We start from the raw sequence: 21,027 nt of genomic DNA on the forward strand, positions 1-21,027 counted from the left end.
ACGCTAGGAAAGATGAGTGCTGGTGTTATGTGTAAAGCTCTTAACTTCCCTCTGAAAGTGCAAGCATTGAGGTTTGCTGGGAGAAGGTTCCTAGGGTCCTGAAAAAAGGGGCATCTATCAGGGCTACTTATAAATAATAAATAAAAGCTGGGTTTGCTACAACAGCCACTTTCTTAGCACAGTAGCAGAGATCCTGGAGCCATTTCCAGTCTGTAGCCTCTCTTCCATGTGGAGCAGAGAAAACAGACTGGCTTGGCTGGTGCAGGCTGGAATTGGCACTGCTGGTAGAGCATCCAACATCCCTGTGTGCTGCTGGGGGAGTTTTCTGTGTCGATGTGGTGACTCCTTCCCTGAAACAAGTCAAGAAGTCTGTTCTCCTTTCTCTCTAGCTGAGGGTTTCATTGATGGAAAACCTAAATAACCATTTCCAGAACTGGTGTGGATTGGGGGAATGCAAAGGGAGTGGGAAGAGCAGAGCTCTCCTTAAAATGTCTGAACAAAGCAGAGTAGTAAGAAGCTCACGCGCGCACGTGTGTGTATGTATTTTAAGGCCAGAAGGGGCGGGTCAGACTAGCGTTTCTATGACCTTTTCTCAACTGCGTCTTGCCTTTCCTGCCTGCTGCCTCTCCTTGCTTGTCAGGGGACTTCCACTTCCTTCCCGCTGACCTGCAGGGCTGCAGGCAGCCTCCCTGCCCTTGCGGCAGCTCCCAGCTCTGGCTCCGAGCCCAAGCTAATAATCCCAACAGATTTTACTGGCTTGTGCTCTGCTCCGTGCCTTGCTGTAGGGGAGACGATGTGCGAGGTTGTGGTTTGCATGACTTTCGGCATCACGCTAGCCCTGGGATTCCACCCGGTGGCATCCATGTGAAACCTAAACCTCGTAATAAGCACCAGCTGAGCCTCTGGTAGAGCGTGGCTTTGCTCAGTGAGGCTTCTTGCTTCCTTACCTGCAGGTGACCGGCTAGCACAGATGTCATCCAAACACACCTTCTAATTGTCTCTAGCTGTCCAGATGATTGCCAGCAGTATGGGGTTTGGGTGGAAGTAGGAGGTGTTGATAGCCAGGAAAGGAAAAATTCATCAGGTACCAGAGAGGGTAATGAAGATCTCCTCTCACCGCTCTCCCCACGCATCAAAGCACACTTAAAAAAAATAGGGCGTTCATCTTTGACCCACGTTAATGGCTGCCTTGGTCTGTGTAAGAGTTTTATGAGTCTGCTGCTGCTCCCACAGAGTTTAATTATTTAGAGCATGAGGTGGAGGTTTGTGCTTTCACTGCTGATGGTCCAGGGTTCAGGCCCTCCTGACGGGCAGGGGGGTTGGTTACAAAGGCAGGCTGGCTGGGTGTGCAGCTGCCTGCTCTGAGGAGCCTAAGGGAGGCGTGAGCTGCAGCTGTGCAGTCCCTGTCGGGGCTGGGAGTGTGCCCTTCTCTCCTTGTGTGAGCTGCACATGACCACGTGTCGAATTCAAGGTCTGTGTCCTTATCTTCAGGGTACTTAATGATCTGAACCTGAAATGCCTTAAATGACTACTGGAAGCTGCCAGGCGGGCATGCCTGTGGCAGATCCTGCTTGTTACTGAGCCTAGAGCCTCTCGATCAGCGGTAGAGGCTTTAAGGCTGGTGTAAGACTCTGGCGGCGATACCTGATTTAGCATCTCTGGGCTACACGCCCTTCCTGCTCCCCGTGGTGGCATGCCTTCGCCTGCCTTCTTCTTGCTAACAGCCCCCTCCTGTTTCCCCCAGCTCCTGCTCCACACTGTAGCAACCACTTTTCCTACTGTAAGATCCCATCTTCAGCCTGCAGCTCCCTTCCCTTTGCAGAACATCAGCTTGTTGTTGCCTTCTCTACTTTTCCCCATCCAGCTCTTCTCTGCTGCTAATCCTCCCAAAACTTGGGAACACAGAACAGATGTAAGGAACAACCAGGTGGCTGACTGATGTGCCTGGAGACCTTTGTGTAGCTCACATTTCCAAACAGGTGGCCAGCCAGCTAGACCAGGAGTATTTCTCAGCTGTCCTGCTGACCATTCAGCCAGGTTTTCACTTGTAGTGGGAAAGCGCCCAGCTCCAGGTCAGTTGACTGGGACATAGGCTGGTCTGATGCATCAGCTGGCTCGCTGGAAGGCTCACACTGACGATGCTGACCTTCTGGCCACTGCTGGAATGGGTCAGTTCCTCTCAGAGTTGTGCTACCTCTTATGTTGGTGGGTCCTGAGGGTTTGCAGTGCTCATCAGTGCTGAAATGAAACAGCAGCAACTGTTCGGTGTGAGACTGTAAATGGAGGCTTGTTTGAGAGCAAGAGCGGTTGATATTGGTGGATCTGGGTTTGGCTGATAGCAAAATGAATTTATGGGCGGACTGGGAAGCTTTGTTTAATGTGGAAGATACACACTATATTTCTCGTACCATGCCTGTGAGTAATGAAAATGCCTATCACAGCAAGCTAGAGGGTCGCCTGGTATGTTGCTGCTCCTGGAGGCTGAGCTTGTGCATGCTGGGGCTCGCTTCTGCACTCTGCCTGCTGCCATTTCTTACCCCCAAGCTCAGGGACCACTTGAACCTTCACCTTCTCGCATCTGCTCTCCTGCCATCTCCTCCTACGTGCCTGATCTCCTGTTTTCTGCTGTAGCAAGGGCCTGTGCAGGCTTTTGGTTACATGCCAATGGGCTCTTTGTGCTACCCCTGTTTACCCTGGTTTATCTCTTTCCACTCCTTTCTGTATTCCTATTTAATTTCCTTTGGTATGGGACTAAAGTTCCAGATTGTGTTGGGAGACTGGGTTGAGCTGAGATGGCAGAAAGAGGGTGGAGGGGAAGAAGGGGTCTTATACTGGTAGATGGGAGTTTCTGCCATCAACTCAGTCTTTAATCTGTTGATTATTATGGACCTAGCTAAATCAGCTGGATCTGCTAGACAAACGCCAGGTGCTCTGTGTCCTGCCTCCATATTCTACTCTGTTTTTCTATTTTTTTTTTTCCCTGAAAATTAATAGGATTCTGCCCATTGATGATTAAAACATCGCCTGGAGTTTTGGAATGGATCAGATGCGTCAATCAAATGTTACCACATTGCATCCAAAGAGAGGAATGCCATCCAGCTGGGGGTAGGGACTGTTTTTTCTTTGCCCCCATCAGTGTACAGAGTTATTAGAAACCTTTTTGGGTTGTTAAATGCAAGAATTTTTAATAGAAAGTATTAGTTTTAAAAATTAATTACTTTATTGTGTGAAAATTTGACTGCTTGCTTTCTTCTTATTGTTATGGAGCAATGTTGTGCCTCTTTATATTCAAAATGTTATTAATAATCTTGAGGCTTTGCAGGGCTTTGGTAAAGAAAACATTTCAGTAACCACTTCAGATATTTTGGGAGGGAAATTTGATGTTTTAAATGAAAAATAAATCTATTCTGATTTCTAAGAAAGATGAGAATAATTTAACTTTTTTCAGAAATGTCAAAGTTCAGGTCATTTGTCCCAGTTCTAGAAACTAATGTAAAACAGAGTAATACCCTTGCATAAACTGTTCCCCTTGCAACAGGGGAGAGGAAGCAAATAGATCAGTAGGAAGCCACATCTCTGTGTGCTGCTTAGGGGTACTTGGCTGCTGTGGCAGCAGGTACAGCATGAGACCTGGAATGAAATAAAAGGCTGGAGAGAATATGAATCTGGAGCTTTGCACGGGCTTAAAGCACAGGTTGCAGCCCAAGTGGGAAACTGAAGTGGCTTTTTGGCTCCCTTCCACTTGCTAGCGCGTGGCTAGCCATTACCCTCTTGCTGGTATGCCACTTGGCTATTTCAGCAGAGAGGCTGCAGAGACAAAACACTTATCTGGCTCACAGAAGTGGGATGGACTTTCCAGGGCAGGCATGAGAAGATATGTGTTAGAGTTTGTGTCCGGAAGTAATGCTATTCCAGTGTTGCTCACTTGAAATCCAAAGTGCCTTACGCTTCATGTTGATTTCCTGTTCTTGTTAAAATTGCTTTTGCTGTAGAAACGAAGGGTCTTAAAGCTGAGGGGTTTGACAGAGCATGCTGCAGAATGATTCTTTTCTCCTCAGTATGTAAGTTTCCTGAATGAATGATTTTGAAGTAAAGTAATATTTCCCTGCAGAGCCTGCCTCTGTTAAGTCTTTAGACTGTCACAGCAATAGCAAGACTACTAGTGCAATATTAATAATTTATGTGTGTCCCTCATTTTGGACCTTTGTCAGTCATTTCAGCCTTGGCAGGCTGGGAGAGATGAGAAAAGCACATCTATGTTTTGCTGCTGTTCTCTCTGCATATCTTCTCAGGGTAGGCAAAGGATTTTGGTCTCCAGAGAATGTCTGTCTGGAACCTTTTAGCAGTGCTAAATTTACAGAAATAATACCAGAAAATAGCATAACGGTGTCTCATTTCAGTCAGCTCTGCATAGGGTTGTACTGCTTTCATTGGATGTCTGCAACAAGTGTGGTTCAGACGTTCATGAGCTTTGCCTGGTTGCAGTAGGTGAGCGAGAGGTGAACCTTATATGGGTCCCTTCTGTGTGATGAGCCCAGCCAGGGTTTTGCTGCGTGTGTATAATCAGACCCAAATGTTTCTGTGCTGCTGCAGCTGTACATAGCTTTCTTCAAAACTGGGCTTTGTATCCTTGATTCTCTCCCTTACCCTCTGCTAAAGGGAGGGAGATGGTCAGGTAGGTTGCATGTTTTCTGGGTAGGCCTTGCTTGACGTGAGGAGCAGAAGGCCCTCTGAGACAAATGAAAACAGGTCTTCAGAAAGGAGGCTGATGAAAGGATGTTGCCAGAGAATTCAGCTGCTTTAAATACAAAGTGTTAGTGAATTCTGGAGTTAACTGTTGCAGGCTTGCACTTGGTGTTAGAAATCATCTGAACACCTTCCAGCTTGGCTGTCTACTAGGTGGTACTTCAAATCCTATCGGAAGCACAGCACTGTGTTTTGGGGAGTTTTGAAGGGCCCCTGATGGAGCATGCATGAACTAACTGATGCGTTTCAGCAAGTCTGTGTTCGTGCATACTGAACAGTTTAAGTCAGATCAGTCTACTTCAAGTAGTATTTTGCAAGTAGGTAAGTAGTTGGCAGGAAGTTGGAGAGTTAGCTCCCATCGATTGCTGGTGGTCCAAAGTGGTTGATTCGCCCCAGGTAATGGGAGACCCACAGGTTCTGTGCTGCTGGGTCATGGATGGATGGATGGGACTGTCTAGGAGAGGAGAATGTTCTGCAAATAATTTAATCTGTATCTTAAGCCTGAAATAGCTTTACTGAGGAAAGACAGATTTCTAGAATAATTGTTGGGGGAAAACTAATGTTTCTTTAAAACTGGATTACATTGCTTCAAATTCTGTTTTTGAACCTCTTGGTTTGGAAAAAAAGTTTGGCTCAAAAATTGCTCTGTGTGTGCAGAAGGATCTGCAGTAAGATTAACGGATAAGAGGAAACTTGGTCTAATTGTTTTGTGTTGTACTCATTAAATTATCTTTTCATTTGAGACTGAATTTTTTGCCATAGTTTGTACCTTTGTAGTTCAAACATACTCTCCTCCTGGATTCTCTGTTTTGTTAAGTCTCCCTGAGAACTTGTATGTACAGTGAAGAAAACAAGATATAACTGAGTTAAGATTTGTTGAACTTAATACTTAAATTGCATAGGCAAATGGCTTGGCTGCTGGTGAATGGTTATAGTTCAGACAGAAACTACGATGCCTTGTTGGACTTCAGAGTCTTGGTTGCAGCCATGAGAATTTTCTTTTTCTTTTTTTTGACACATAAGAGGCTAGAGCCTTATTCCTGGCTCTGCGCTTGTGTGCTTCATCTAATATACATATGCATTTGTAACAAAAGACTTTGCAAAGAAGCACTGATTTCTTCTGCAAAACAGAGAGAATTGGGAAGCTGAGTTGGAAGACTTTTTTTTTTTTTCTTCTTCTTTTTTCCCCCCCTCTCCCTCCTCTTTACAAGAAGTTACTTTAAATAGGGAGCTGTTCAGCAGGTTGCAACCAGAATTCTATAATAAGATCTCTGTTAGCTCTCCCTACTTTTTCACATGCAAAGTTGTGGCTGTAATTATATGACAGCTGCCCTCTTGGCTGACATGCAGCAGATTGAACTGGGGATCTCCAGAGCTAAAAGTGTGAGCTGCTACTCTGTGAGCTAAAGCTCTATAGCTGGAGGCTGTAATGATCTATATCCTTCATGACTGAGTGTAGAAAGGAGCTGCAAAAAGCACTTGCTGAGTTATGGTGCGTACGGGGTACTTGCTGTGTACATGGTTACTTCCCGGGTGTACTGGAAGCTTTCTTTGAGTGGTTTGTGATAATTGTACAAACTGTTGTCAACTCATGGGTGCTTTAAAATGATACTTCATTTTGAAGCCTTTCTACCTTAAATAAAATAACTTTACTAGCCTGTTAGTCAGGCATAGACGTTTGTTGCTGTACGTGTACGTTGCGCTGAGCATGAGGGACCCTGGTGTTACTGAGGTCCTTCAACTCTAATGCAATGTAAGTAATTGTTAACAATGCGAAGCGCAATATGAAAAATTCGATAGCACCAGTGATGTTCAGACAAATTTGCTTTTAATGCTTTGCCATTACACTTTGGCATTACAATAGGTTTTAGGTTTTTCTTAGATGGCACCGTGGGAGCTTTGTAAAAGCGAAGGAAGGAGAAGCTGAAATTGTTGGAATCTCTCCTGTTTCCTAAGGATCAGGAAAACCTGAGCAGTGCCAAAGTTTGTCAGGCTAAGGAAAAATGAAGGGAAGCAGAACCATATGGAGCTTCATGACTAGTGTCAGCCGTGGGTAGCTTCTGCAACCAGCGTTGTGGGAGAGGGGGAAGTGTGTTACAAGTGGAGACATTAATTTTGAACTTAGTGATGTTCTTAACACCTCCTTCCCCCCCCTCTATCCCCAAACCAAAAAACCCCACCAAAACCCCAAAAACCCCCAAAAAATGAAGATTGGTGTCTGCTAGCTTTAAATGGGGCAAAATATGTGTTCCTGTTGATCTGCACAGTTCAAAACCAAGCTGATCTTTCACCCATTCAAAAAATATAAAAAGGAAATGTTTAAGGGAGGCAACTAAACAGTAAATAAAGTAAAAACTGAGACAGTCCTTCAGATCTAAACCACTGAGTTCATACTGGGCCAGTGTGTCAGAAACTTAACTGATGTCAGATATATTACTAAGAATGAGATTCTCTGCTGTAAATTAAGATCACTTCCATATATGTTAGGTCATGTCCAATTATGCAGGTCTGACCATGCTAAATCATGGTTTAGTTAACACCCTCCATCCTAGTCGCGTCCTCCACTGCCTTTCTTTGCATGAATTCATGCACACAGGGTTATTATAAAGATACCTATAGCACAGCTTAAGAAACTCCTATTTCCTCACCTCCCACCTCGCATTCTGTATGGTACCGCCATTGTCATCCCATTGGTTATGTGGATGCAACCATTGGTAGGACTGTGGTGTAAAACACATCAGTGACTTGATATGGATCAGAAGCCCCATCCCTCCAAATATGTGAAACAACCCAGGCTATAAGGATCCAGTCCATGGTGCTGCCTTGCAAGCAGCAGTGTTGGCAGAACTGGGGAGGGGATGTCGCAGGAGTGGTGGAGGGAATTTTTTAAGTCAGTGTTATTCCTGAAAGAAGCGTCTCATGGGACTGGCCCCATCAGGCCATCTCACCAGTCCTGGGGCTCGATTCTCTACTGCCTGTCCCATTACTCCTTACAGAGGCAGCCAGATGAGGCTCCCCCACTTCCCTTGGGAGCCTGTTCCACAGCCTAATAGACTTCACTGTCAGGAAACGTTTCTTGATTACACTTTAATCATGGGTGTCAAACTCCTGGTCCCTGGGATGACCTTAGCCTGCATCAATACAAGTGCCTTCCTTGCACATGCTGCCTAGAGCCTGCCCCCTTCTACTCCTCCTCCTCCTCTGGCATTTATTGCAGGCCTGTTTCAGCTGCAGGCAGCTCAAACTCAGCTGTCCTTAGCACTGCTGTTGGAGGCAGTTCCAGAAGTATGGAGCTGGGAGCCCACATCAAGGCCTGAGTTGCGATCTGAGACGGACTAGTCACTTGGAGTAGATTTTCAAGAATCCAGGCTGCTGGCAAGTGAGCAGATACAAGCTGAAGCAGCATTCGTGTGCGTCTCTACCTTGGATAGAGAGCCAAGTCCAAGGAATCTGTTACAGCACAGCTATCCCCTGACCTAATTACGTTGCTGTCAAACTCGGGAGTCCGGGTAAGACTCCAGTATATTCCTGCAATCAGTTTAAAGCAGGGCTCTCAATTTCTTTTACATGGCAGAGTTTGTGCCACCTATGTTGAAGTGGCTAGCAAGAGCAACCCAGCCAAGCTGTTTGTCTGTGAAGCTGTGGAAATACCAACCATGAGGCTCCGCAGCGAAGACTCTGTGCGCAGTGTATCTAGTTTTGCAGGCGTGGGGAAAGAGTCTGCCCTGCTATCCCTTCAAGGGATGGCTCTCTCCCATGGCTGATGGCAGTTACTGCCAGGTTGCCGTGGCTGGCTGTGAGAGGATGGACGGGTTTCCTGGGGAGAAGAACGTGCACCTGCTGTGTCACAGCCCTGGTATGCACTACAGTCTGGTTGCACTAGAAGACTTTTATTTTTTCCCCTAGCAGCACATAGCTGTTGTTTTGCATGTGTGGACTTCATGTAAGCATTCGCTGTCTTCCAAATCTCTTCTCTTTGTTGCCATTTGCTGAACCCCCTCAGTTCCTTGTATTCCCTTTCCAAGGTAGGATGAGTAGAGCAGGTTTCAGTGCTGCAGAAGCAAATATATCTTTGACTTGTATCATATCATTTTGAAATCAGTGCTATTTTCTGGTTCCTAGTGTGATCAGACATTTTGCTTACTCTCTCTGCTTCTGTGATAGCAGTAGACCTCATTATGTGATGTCTTTTTAAAGAATGGATGTAATTACTCTAGAACCAGAGGGTATATGAACTGTTTGGATAATGACCCATTAAACTGTTCACAACCGGAATGGTTGTGACACTAGAGATTGGAAGTAGCTTCCTTACTGTTTCTCCTGATCCCCTCCTCTGCACCTGGGGTGGACCCTTCTACATCCCCATCCTGCCTCTGTGTCATCCAGGTCATATCCTGGCTCCCTTCTGCTCCTCACTGCTCTGGCAGGGAGTTATTTCTGTGGTGTCCCCACACAGTTCCCGCTCCTCACCTGATGTGGGTTCTCACCCTCCTCCTTGCTCCTCAGAGGTCCTTGTCCACCTTTCATCAGTGCTTTACCATCGTCGGCTCATCTGCATAGGTCTGCCTTTCCTGACTGTACTGCCTGCTTCACAAGGGAGAGCTTTTTGCTTTCCTTCATGCCCATGGGAGAAATAGAACTTATGTCTCATCTAGAGGTGCATAAAACATGGCCTCACTGTTACCAGATTTTTGGTGGTTTATGTCCTGTTTGGCTTCCAGTTAGCCATGCATGAAAGTATCCCTCTTCCCTTATCTTTGTTTTCACGGGGTTTGCATGCAGCATCTTGCTCTCCTGGGGCTAAATGCCCTGCCTGTTGAATCTGAGGGTGTACTTTTATGAGGGTTGTTTTCAGCAGCCCCTGCTGCTCCTGAGCTGCTTGTTCAGCTGTGCCAGTGCAGCTGAACGTGCTGCTGCACACTGAACTGGATCAGGGAATTGATCTGGATTAAAGTAGCCAGGAGCAGAGGAAAGCTGCTTAAACCAGTGATTTGCCCAAAGAAATACTTGAGAAACTACAGTTTAAGGGCACTTTGACTTGATAGCCCTTTGACTAACAACCCCCTGGTATAGAAATCCCTTATTTAAATGTAGAGTTGCTGCCTCCAGCCCTTCAAACCCTCCTCCCAAACTAGTGACTCCAGCAGCCATCTGCTTCAGGCTTAGAGCAGCTGCTGCAGGTTAAGATGTGCTGTGCAGCCACTCCGGCCAGCATGGGCCACAATGCTGTTCGTAAGGGTCGAGGACCCTCTGGAGTAAAAATGGACGTGTGTCGGAGTGTACAAAATCATCCTTGTTATGGAATGTATCTCAGACTTAGAAAAAGCTACTTGCTTATTGTAATTGCTAGTCTGGTTTTATCCTGAGCCTCATTAATATTCCAGGACGTTGCTATGTCACTAAGTTTCTGGAAAATACAGCATACCTCTGGATGCTGGCTTGAAACTTTGAAAACCCCTGCCCCACTCTGCGGGACATGTTTAACCTGCCCCATCCCTCCCGAGCTGCTTGAGTGGGAGCCCTGTCTGACAGCCCCACTCCTGCTCTTCCACTCAGCTTTCACACACCCTTCCCTGCCTTATCCATTTGTGTGCTCCCAACTTCATGCTGTCCTGGGTTTAATTTTTGTTTAAGATCTTCGTTCCTTTAATGACAGCGGGAACTGAAGGCTGTTCTCTGTGGGGGCTGTGGTGTGCGGCTGTGCTTGAGGTAATGAGACTTGATGAAAACCTCTTGTTACTGTGGCAAGATTTCTTCCTTCTCTGTGTTTAAGAAAGGGGGGGGGGAGAAAAGAAAAAGTGACAGACCCCGCTGGGTATGTTAATATATTTTTAATGGCTTGCATGTGGCTAGCTGAAGACTTATTTGTCCAGCCTGTGAGAGAAGTGGAGCAGCATGTTATTCTTGTGCACCTTTGCCTGATGTTAGCTAGGAGTTGAAATGGGAGAGAGTGAGGGTTGAGTGAAAATTTCACAGAAATCCTGATGATACAAATGAAATCTGCTGGAGATGGAGGGGGGTTGACAGGGAGAGGAAGAAGATTGGATCCCAGATACCTCCTCCCCTCCCCCTCCTCAAATCTTCTTCTTTTTCTGGAATATTCCACCGTCTGCGATCATCAAGAGAGCTACTGTCTCTGACTGTGGTATTTCTGCGAGTGGTGAGGGGAGAAATTTTTCTGAAATAATTGCTGTATTTCTGACGATAAAGAAAAGGGTTTACGCTACAGCGGTGAGCTGGGGAGGGGAGGGAGCTGGCGGGGCTGCAGAGGGAGTAGCGGTATGGGGGGGGACAGACACTGGGCATTTTCCCCTTCCAGCCTTAACGTGCTAGTTAAGCTGCAGGCAGGATGAGGCTGGTGGTCCGAGCCGACTCCGCGGGGCAATGGGGATTTTTGCTGCTTTCCTGTTCCAAACATGTGCAAAGCATCACAGGGGCTGGGGGGCAGCTGGGCTGGGGCAGCTGTGGGTCCACAGGGTCAGGAGCCCAGTGGCCGTGGCTGCAGTGCTGGGCAGCTGGTTGGAGCAGAGGTGTGCTTAGTGGAGCCGTGAGGAGGAACATAGACGAGGAGAGCAAGAGCTACTGGCGAAGAATTAGTGCTGCGTAGCCCTGGTGAGGGAGGGAGAGAGAGCAAACAGCCAGGAGCCTTGGTGCTGGCGCATGCTGATTAGATAGAGCAGCTGGGAGATGGCCCTGGTGACACATTGACAGGTTGGCTGAAGGGGTTATGGTATGAACGGGTATGATGGACCGAGGCCGCCCCCAGCAGCTCCTACCGCAGGAGGATTGGGGGAGCAGTGGTGGCTCTCTTCTGTCCTTGCACTCTTGTTCTTGCAAAATCCCAGTTGAGGGTGATGTAACCCTGGGGCAGGAAGCTCAGAAAATCAGGTGGACACTAAAAGAATGTTTTCCCTGGTACCAGCAACTTGTTCCTCAAGAAAGCTACTGTGCCAGCTCTGTATTTCCCCTGTATTCCGCAATGAGCTCAGCTCTCCATGTCTCCTCACAAGAAGTCTGTCCACCCAATGTTGAGCCCACATGGTTTAGGGGGCCTCCTGCAAGTGAGGAAGCCAATGCACGAGAAGCCTCTTCTTGTCAAGGCCATAAAAGCATGCCAGCATCTGTTGAGGCAGGTGTACGGCTGGGGTCACTGTTGGGAGGAGGTTGGGAAGTCGTTTTCTTGAGTCCCTGCCCAGTCCTGGAGTAGCATGCGTGAGAGTTGCCAACAGTCCTTGCCTGGCTTCTTGTTTCTGTCAAGTGACTGTGGTGCTGGAAAACGTCCTGCTGCAGCTGAATGCCCCTTCTTGGTGGCAACATCTCTGGGTGTTCCTGAGGTAGCATCCCAGCAGGGTCAAAGCTGTGTTTCTGTCTTTTTTGGGGAGAAAATGAAATGTCTATTTAATTTTGGAGTTGAAGAATGGTGCTAGACTGGCAACTCTAGGGACATCCTTTGTAGCCTGCCCCTGCCAACATACCAGATTGCTGTCTCCCAGCCAAACTGTCCCCTCTGATTTTTAACTAGCACAAAAACAGTTTGTGGGAGATTTCTCTGAGGACACTCTAAGTTTCTTTGTGTTACAGAAGACTGGAAGCACATATGGTGAGTTACCGATATCTAACTGAAAGGACGGCAACTTGTTAGCCTTCACTGACCGGATTGCTTGGCTGATCTGACCATACCCTTATTTAGATTTAAATTAACTTCCCGCTGATTTAGTAAAAATCAGTTTAGTAGTGAAGCAGGCAAATCAGGGACACATTTGTGTTCTGTATAAATCTGTCCACACACGGGTTTAATGCCATTTTACCCATCTGCTTAAAGTGCTTCAGCTTGCCTCTCCTGTGTGTGTTCCCCGTGCAGGCAAGCCCTAGTTTTAGGTGAGCGTCCACTGCTTTCTTAACCCAGTTTTCCAGCTGGGCTGAAGTTGCTGACGGCATCATGACTTATCCAAGAGCATGAGTGAATGTGAATTGGCACAAAATCAAAACCAGAGACCTACCAGGCTCCCAGTCCTGTAAATTCTGGGTTGTTGAAGCCCTACTTTGCTTGAGTAGCCAACAATAACAGTCAGCTAACACAGTCGTATAGTATTATTTTTACTGAGGCCTTTTCCACTGATAGTATGCTTATAAAACAACTGGAAGTTTTTGTTTGTCTCCTTAAGTGGGCTTTCTAGTGTCATATTCAGATTAAAGATGGCCCAAAGGGAATGTTTGTTTTACACTGGGCTTGTACCAGTTTCTCTCCCCACCTCCACCCCGCCATGGTGGATTTAAAAAATGGTTCAAATAATGATTCTGTCATCAAGCCTGATATATCTAAGGCTACAGTAAAGAGTAATGCGTGCTCTGTGTTTTGATTTTTTGGGGGGCTTAGTTAGAGAACTGCTGCTGAGGTATAATGGATGTTTCTGTGAGCTCTAATACTTTAATTGTAGGTAGGAGAGTTTTGACTCTACTGACTGTCTGCAGCTTAAAACAACTGAATAAATACAAGTCTTCGTATAGACAGTAGCAAAAGCAAGTGAAGACCAACTAGAATCTGACGTGGGCTGAGTAAAATTCCATTCCCTTTTAACGTCACAGCTTCCAGTTTCTCACTGTTTAGGAGGACATCATTTTCTTGGTCCACTGATTGTCAGAGTCTTTCAGCCAGAAAAAACTTTAATTGCTAGATGGGGAAGATGGGGGAGGTGAAGGAAATGGGCAGAATTTTTGTCTTGAGTTCTTTATGTAGTATGTTTTTAAAAATAAAATAAAATCCCAAACTAAAAAAAAAACAACCCCCAAAACCAACCACAGTCATATGCACCTGTCTATTCTTAATTTTAAAGATTATTTTAAGGTAATTTTTAGTAATCTCATGCCACAAGCCCCTTGCTGTAACATGCCTTCTGCTAAGATATATTGCCATAGCCTTGCTTTTCTGTAGGCTTTATGGGGAAAAAAAAAAGGCTGTACAACATGTTTTGCTTGCTTTCTAATTGTTTACTAAGGCAGAGCTGGAGACGTTGATTCGATTTCATAACAGGAAGCCATTGGGGAGGGTCTCAGAAGACCATGGAGTGTCTTGCTGATGTTGCACACAGGTAAAAGGTGGACATGTTATTTCTGGGAGGGGAAAGGAGTCTCCTGACTGCGGTGTTTAATTCCCTGATGCAGGAAGGGGAGCACACAGGGCTGGGGGAAGGTAGCTGAAGTGGGTGCCCATCGGAGTCCAACAAGGGTGTCCCAGTGAAGTGGCAGTGAGGTTTGGGTCAAAACCCCAGCTGGATGGCTGGGCCCAAAGAGTTGTGGTGAGTGGATTTACATCCAGTTGGCGGCTGGTCACAAGTGGTGTTCCACGGGGCCAGTTCTCTGTAATATCTTTATCAATGATCTGGACAAGAGGATCGAGTGCACCCTCAGTAAACGTGCAGATGACACCAAGCTGATGACAACACCAAGCCCTATGAGGAGGAGCTGAGGAAACTGGGGTTGTTTAGCCTGAAGAAAAGGAGGCTGAGGGGAGACCTTCTCGCTCTCTACAACTACCTGAAAGGAGGTTGTAGCCAGGTGGGTGTTGGTCTCTTCTCCCAAGTAACAAGCAATAGAAGAAGAGGAAATGACCTCAAGTTGCACCAGGGCAGGGTTAGATTGGATATTAGGAAAAATTTCTTCACTGAACGAGTTGTCAAGCACTGGAATAGGCTGCCCAGGGAAGTGGTTGAGTCGCCATCCCTGGAGGTATTTAAAAGATCTGTAGATGTGACACTTAGGGACATGGTTTAGGGGTGGATTTGGCCGTGCTAGGTAATGGTTGGACTTGATCTTAAAGGTCTTTTCCAACCTAAATGATTCTATGATTGTTCATTAATTTAATAATCCTTCACCCCAAGCTTGCCCCTGCATCTCTTCTCTCACTCCTGCTGGCCATTCCCCCTCCTTGGGAATCCGCAGTCCCGTTGGGAGTAGGGAATTGCAGCCTGTGACTGCACCCAGCAGCTCATGGTGGTGGTTGCGGCTGCTGCTAAATCAACCAAGTGAGCACCTGCTGTCTCCCCGCTAAGGGAACTGAGCAGCTAGCTATTTGTTGTTAAAGTGACATTGTCAAAATAAAAATCCTATTTTAAGCAGGCTCTTCCTTGCATTTCTGCATAATGCACTGGGCTATTAAAGTAAATGAAATTTAAGAAATTGCATTGGTCTCCCATTTGTAGCCAGAGGGGATGGCCTTGAGCATCAGGTATGAATTACCTACGCGTCCTGGAACCACTACTTTGAATCCCAGTAGGCTTGACTTAGCCCTGTGTGCTGAGGTCGATAAATTGACTTCCATGCAGCTTATTATGTGGGGCTCTTTCAGATGTGACCTTATTAAAACCTGGAGTCTTCTCTGGACGTTAACAATCCCATGGCTGTTTCCCTAAGTATAGGGGAGGGTGTTGCTGCAGTGTCCTTGACAAAATCTGTTCTTCCCCAAAATCTCCACTGAGAGGGGCACGTGCCAGTCGTTCACCAAGCCTGAGGCTGCAGCATGTTGCTGAGTGAACAGATTCTTCTGTGAGGGGCATCAAAAGCAGATATCCACCTCACACTAGTGTAAGGGCTAAGGCTACTAGCAGGGAGGCTCTTCCCTTAACGGATAGTTGTGTACTGCACTTGATTACATTGTATTGTTGGTGAGATTTCTGTTTTTCATTAAAAAAAAAAAAATTAAAAATCCCAGCTCTATCTAGCCAGCTGTTGTATCATTTCATAACCTCAGACTGTTTCCTTCCCTCCTCCTGACCTATCAGTTCGTTTTTGTAGTGCCCTCGGAGCCGCCGCGTTCTCTGTCTCCTCTTGAACTTCCTACCCCCATTCTTCATATGCTTGGCCACAAGTCAACATCGAAACGCCTGTGTGCTCAGATGGGAGTTTAAAACTGCTATGAGATATTTAATATGTGGAAGACAAAACTGACTTACCACAGACATGTGGGAGAGAGAAGGGAGTGACCCAGCATCCCAGGCTGAGGCTTGAGCTAGTGCCTGCTTTTTCCTCCCTTGCCTCCCAGCCTCCTGAGAAAGTTAAAGGTTTCTGCTAGACCGTCACATCTCTGTTCCTGCTTATCTTCCAGTGCTTTTTTTTTTTTTCCTGGCCGTTTTCATCCTTGCTCAGAGCAGCTTGGGTGGCACACAGGTAGAGAATGAGCCATTGTACCTGACACCGGTGCTTTTGTCAGGAGGGAAAGAGGAGCACCGTGGCTAGGGCACTGTCCCTGGCTTTGGTTCCCCTGTTAGATGCTCTGCTGTCTGCAAAATGGGGCTGTTGCAGCCCACAGGGTTGGTGGATGTGTGCGCTTACAGACTGCGAAGCTCTCGACAGCGGGAGGGGGGAAGGCCGGGGATCGACAGCTGCAGAGCTGCCCCTGCCCTGTAATAGCAAAGTGGAATTGGCACCGTGGGCTTTGCTGGGAAACAGAGGGTGAGATCTAATAAAAGATCAGTTTCTAATCTTCTGTTTTGGGGGAAACGCTGAGCAGCGGCAGAGGTGTTGGAGCTGCTGATCTACAGATTGCTGTGGCTTGTTTCACGTTATAATGATTTTCTACGAGCGTGCGTGTGTGTTAATGAAGGCTCAGTACAAATGAAGGTTCAGTACAAGCTGTTATTACTGGATGACAATTTCTTGGTTTCTTTCACAAGCAAGTGAATTTTCCCAATGTCCTGCCTCTCTGTATGCACATGCATGCACATGTGTGTGCACTTGGGGATCTTTCAGGATGGAAAGTGCAGTGGAAATGTAAAATACTATAATTATGTGCAGCGCTCATTTCTATTTTTGCTCTGCAGTCAGCTTGGCAAGTGGAACTCTGTGTCTGGGCAGTCTCATATCTGATCTGATCTATTTGTCTGTGCTTTTTTGCATTGTGGTTTACAGCCCTGCAATTGAAACCTTCAAGTTTACTTAAAGATGGAATGAGAGTGTGCTTCCATTGAGCTTTGTAAAGGCCATTTCTTCTAGTGCAAAATAATGGGCCTAAATGACTTGACAGTGCTCCTTTTAAATCCACCACTTGGTTCCTGAGGGGGCGGGGGTGAGAAGGTAATGTATAGGTCTTACAGGAATAAAGCCAGTGTTTTGTGCTCCCCTGCGGCTCTGCAGCAGTAGCTCACTGACTGACCCTATTAGCAGAGCCGTGCTGTCATTGCAGGCGAGTCCGGTGTGAGGATGGGGAACCGAACTAACCAAATAGCATGAAGTTAGGTGATGCGGTGAGGCTACAGCCGGGACTGACAAATGGGGAAAAAATGAAATGCTGGTGGGGAGGAAGGGATACTCCCTTATAGCTCAGTGGTAAAAAAGTATCCGAGTCTTTCCTTCTCTCCAGTTTCCTTTGAAGGTGCAGCCATGGAAATGACAGGTCCGAGGAGTTCTAGTGCGGGCAATGCCACGCAGTGCCGTAGAAAGGCAGGTGGGGGGTACCAGAGCTGTGCATTTCTCTCTGAGCTGCTCCTGAGCCCATGCACCAGCATCGCTCTTGGAGAAGTTGCAACTACTGCTGGAATGTCTTATGGATGAGAGGTAGAACCAAGGCCTTGATCAATTGATTGTTAAAGATCCCACCGCACTTTTCACGAGATGAGGGGACAATAACCTCGGTGTCCTGGCCAGATTCCAGTTCATTACTTTCTGCCTGTCTAAAATTTCCCCTTCCCCTCCCCCTGTCGTTTATCCTGGAGAAGTTATCATTCGCTTCCTCTCCTAATGACTCACGGGTAATGCTGCTGGCACACAACCGATGCTTTATTTCATCCTGGTGATGAAGGAGTGATCCCTGTGATTTGGGGTCTTTGGGCTGAAAGAGGTGCTATGGAAACACAAAGATGTTTGGAGTATACACATATATACAAAAGCGCTGTTGGTTACTGTTCCCTTCAGCTGCCGTTTCAGAACAGGTAAACAGGTTTTCCAGCTGCATCTTCCAGCTAAATCCAAATCATAAATGTGCGTGTGTGTCTTCAGTGTGTGTGTGTGTGCGCGCAAGCCTGTCTCTTCCCCCCCTTCCGTCTTGGAACAAGAAGAATGTGTCAAGCCCTCTGGCTGCAATCCAGGACTCTCCGTGGAACTATAAATCGACCCGTCAGGGAGGGGGAAAGAGATTAACGTTGGCCGTCTTCATTAGTGAGTCCCCAGAGGAAACTGGGTCTGCCATGAGCCGTGAATGAGACCAGCTGAGAGAGGAGGGGGAGAGTTTGCGGTTTTTATCACTGCCTCCAGAGACCCTGGAGGAGTGGAGGAAAAGAGTGTGATAGGGATGGGAGGATGTAAAATGAAGGAAGCCGGAGCTTTCCAGCACATCGCTCGCTCCCTCATTGGAGGGCAGGTAGCTGGTTGCTGCTCCTCCGCACCAATCCCTGACCCGTGAGCCCATGTGTGTGGCTGGAGTACTTGGCATGCTAATTGGGAGCAGAGAGGAGTGAGCCCAGTGGCAGTGCAATGCCCTGCCATGCTAAACAAGTGCCGGTAATTGCATTCAAGGTACTTTCATTATGTCAGATTTTTCACAGAACCAGAAAAGTGCATTTATCACGAGCAGCGTAATTCTTCCTGGGCATTGCTCAGGAGGTATGTGTGCTTAATACCCTGCCCCCCTCTCCCTCCCAGAAAGATGAAAGTAATTCTTGCCTATGTTTCATTCTCACTTGCACGCTGATTTTTACAAATAGCTTCTCTGAGCTTCAAAGAACAATCTCTTTCTTCCCTGCTCTGTTTATTGTATATGTTTGCACTGCAGGCTCATGCAAACACATGCATGCACTAATGCACACGTCTGCCAATTGTTTTTCCAGAGTGAAGGAGGGTATGGAGGCTGCAACTGTAGCTGGTAACGTTTCAGGTTCCCTTGTAAAGTCCCCAAGAGCCTGGATTGTGGTGGTGCTCCTACCAGTAAAATCTGGTTTAAGCTGGTAGTTGTCTCCCCCCCCCCCCCCCCCCCCCGCTTCTTGCAGTGAGTGACGCAGGCTCGACAGCTCCAGATAGTGATGCTCTTTATTCACGGAGCAAGCATCACACACGCATCGTGGCAATACCAGCAATGCGCGCACACCGCTCCTACCAGGGTACCTAGCCATGACCTGAGGGGACCGGGGAGAGGGAGGCTTCTTGTCTGCCCGTGTGGTCCTTGTCGCCTCTGTAGCATGACAACAAGAGAACCAATTAGTGTCAGTTGTGGTGGCGGTTCACTGATGGGGACACGGACCCGGCAAAGATGTGAACTGAGACATCATATGTCTTCCCACTCTGCCTCCCCGCGGGTCTCTGGGGTGGGGGAGTTGCACTTGGGAGCAAGGTTGCTCCTGGGAAATACAGCCGGTGCTGGCAGCCACTCTGCTCACTGGAGGTGTGAGACACCTTTGCAGGCGGTTGCAGTTCCCGATCTGCCTGGCACAGATCTCTGCTAAAACTTGTTGTCCTCTTCTCCCTCCCCTCCTCACTGCTGCGTTTTTGTTCTCTTTGCTGTTTTCCCCTTAGACAACTTACTGCCCTCAATACGTGCACAGCTTCCCTTCTCTGCTCTACCTTGATATCCGCAGTCCTTTGTAACATACAGTGCAAGGCTTCTCCTTTGCCTTTACGTGCCCCACCGGTGCGCAGACACCTCTGCTGTGGAATCTGTCAGCTTCTTGAAATTGTTTTCTAACTAGCACTTGCAACACAGCCATGACTTGTGGTTCTAGGCAGTTAATATTTACCAAGTTAAATGATGCTCCTTGGTAGTAAGTAAAAGTAATAATCCATTTTTCTGATATTGATAAATTTTTTTTAATGTTTTGTTTTGTAAAGACCAACCCATAGCTTATAGGTCCCTAGCTTCAGGTGTTTGCAGGCAGAACTGGAAAAACAACTAGTAATATTTGGAGTAGAAATGTGGGCAGGAAGGAGAACAGAAAGCTGGGGGAAAGGAGCTGCTGTTGACGTGAAAGGAGAGTACTACTGGTGCTAAAAAGTGGCATTTCAGGTGAGTCAGCCCCAGAGTTGGTCTAAAAGCCTGGAATCCTGCTGGTTCCTAGTTCTCTTTTACACCTCTCACTGTTCCCAGCTGAGGAGCACGCGCTGATGTTTTGCTATACCTTGGAAGGAGAAGAAATAAATGATGATGAGTAGAAGGGTAACTGCACTATGGTCTGTCATAATGCAATACCAGCTATGGTGTCACTAATGAACAAGCTGATGGATGAGTTATTTACTCCACAGTCCAGAGGGAAGAGGCCACCTTTGCTGACACCCACCTCTGAGCAGAGTGAGGGCTCTGCATTGAGAGCAGTACTGTCATCTGCAGCTGCAAAATCCCTCTTTTCCTGGTGCAGCTGGATGCCCTTTGGAAACCTCCAGTTCAAGCCTGATCCTGCTTAGCTTGTGGTGTGGCCTGAGGTGGTTCTGTCTGCCGAGGCAACCCGCTGCCAGCCGGGGTGGAGGTCTCTGCTCCTGGGGGACCTCTGTCCTGGTGGGAGATTGGAGGAGGGAGAAGGGGAATGCAGCCTGCTGTGGGGGAGAAGTGCTGCTGTAGATTAAAGCAGCTGCTAAGGGACTACTCCAGTGAAGCTTGAAATCAGATTGTTTGACAAACATCATGTTAGAAGCACCTGGCTGGTTCTGTTTGCCCCACAGCTGCCTACCTCAGAGAGAAAACAAGGATTTTAACTGCTCCAGAATTGCTTTACTCTTCCCTCTTCCCTTCCCTCGCTATGCCCCAGAGGGCAGATTGCCTGCCTGCAGTGAGCCACGGGTGTGTGCTGGAGATGGAGGGTGGTAGGCGGCTTTGGAAACCCCTCACCCTGATGGCATCCCCCTGTCTGAGAGACAGAGAGCTTATGGAGAGGTGGGTTTGTTTGGTGTGATTTTATTTTTTTTTCTTCCAGCTCTGATTTTTGTTCTGCCTCATTTGCATATTGTGTTTTTTTTTCCAAGCCTCTGCATCTCCTTTTTTCTTTTTTTTTTTTCTTTTAATTCTCTTCTCTCTGCTAAAGATTGCTCCCTAACTCTCAAATGTCCCTCCCCCGCCTCACTCCCCCCCACTGCATTTTTCTTTCATCCTTTGTTCTTGATTGCTTGTGCCCGGGAGCAAAGAAAGGAAAAGGAAAGGATACCATCTCTCTGTGAAATACAGGAGAGAGAGAAAGGCGGGCAGGCAAAGTTGTCAGCCTGGCAGAGCGAGACTGAATCCATCTCAGGAACGCGTGGTGTGCCTTGAACACATGGGATTCACCTCCTCCATTATGCTTGCCATGCCATGCCATGTGGCTCTGGTCCTGC

General features: G+C 47.2%; 1 protein-coding gene across 10 annotated transcripts in view; it reads left to right on the plus strand.

Moving 5' to 3' along the window:
- The window catches only part of TCF20 (transcription factor 20), a 131,758-nt gene that overhangs the window by 9,864 nt on the left and 100,867 nt on the right, over positions 1 to 21,027 (plus strand). For 8 of the 10 annotated variants that reach the window (XR_012835144.1, XR_012835162.1, XR_012835169.1 and 5 more), the window contains exon 2: positions 2,995 to 3,105. The exons of the other annotated variants lie outside the window; for them this stretch is intronic. The gene's annotated coding sequence lies outside the window, so the exon portion shown is untranslated. The remainder of the gene's footprint in view (positions 1 to 2,994; positions 3,106 to 21,027) is intronic. 10 annotated transcript variants of the gene reach the window in all.

This window comes from Balearica regulorum, chromosome 1 (assembly GCF_011004875.1).
Source record: "Balearica regulorum gibbericeps isolate bBalReg1 chromosome 1, bBalReg1.pri, whole genome shotgun sequence".
NCBI classification, from domain to species: domain Eukaryota; kingdom Metazoa; phylum Chordata; class Aves; order Gruiformes; family Gruidae; genus Balearica; species Balearica regulorum.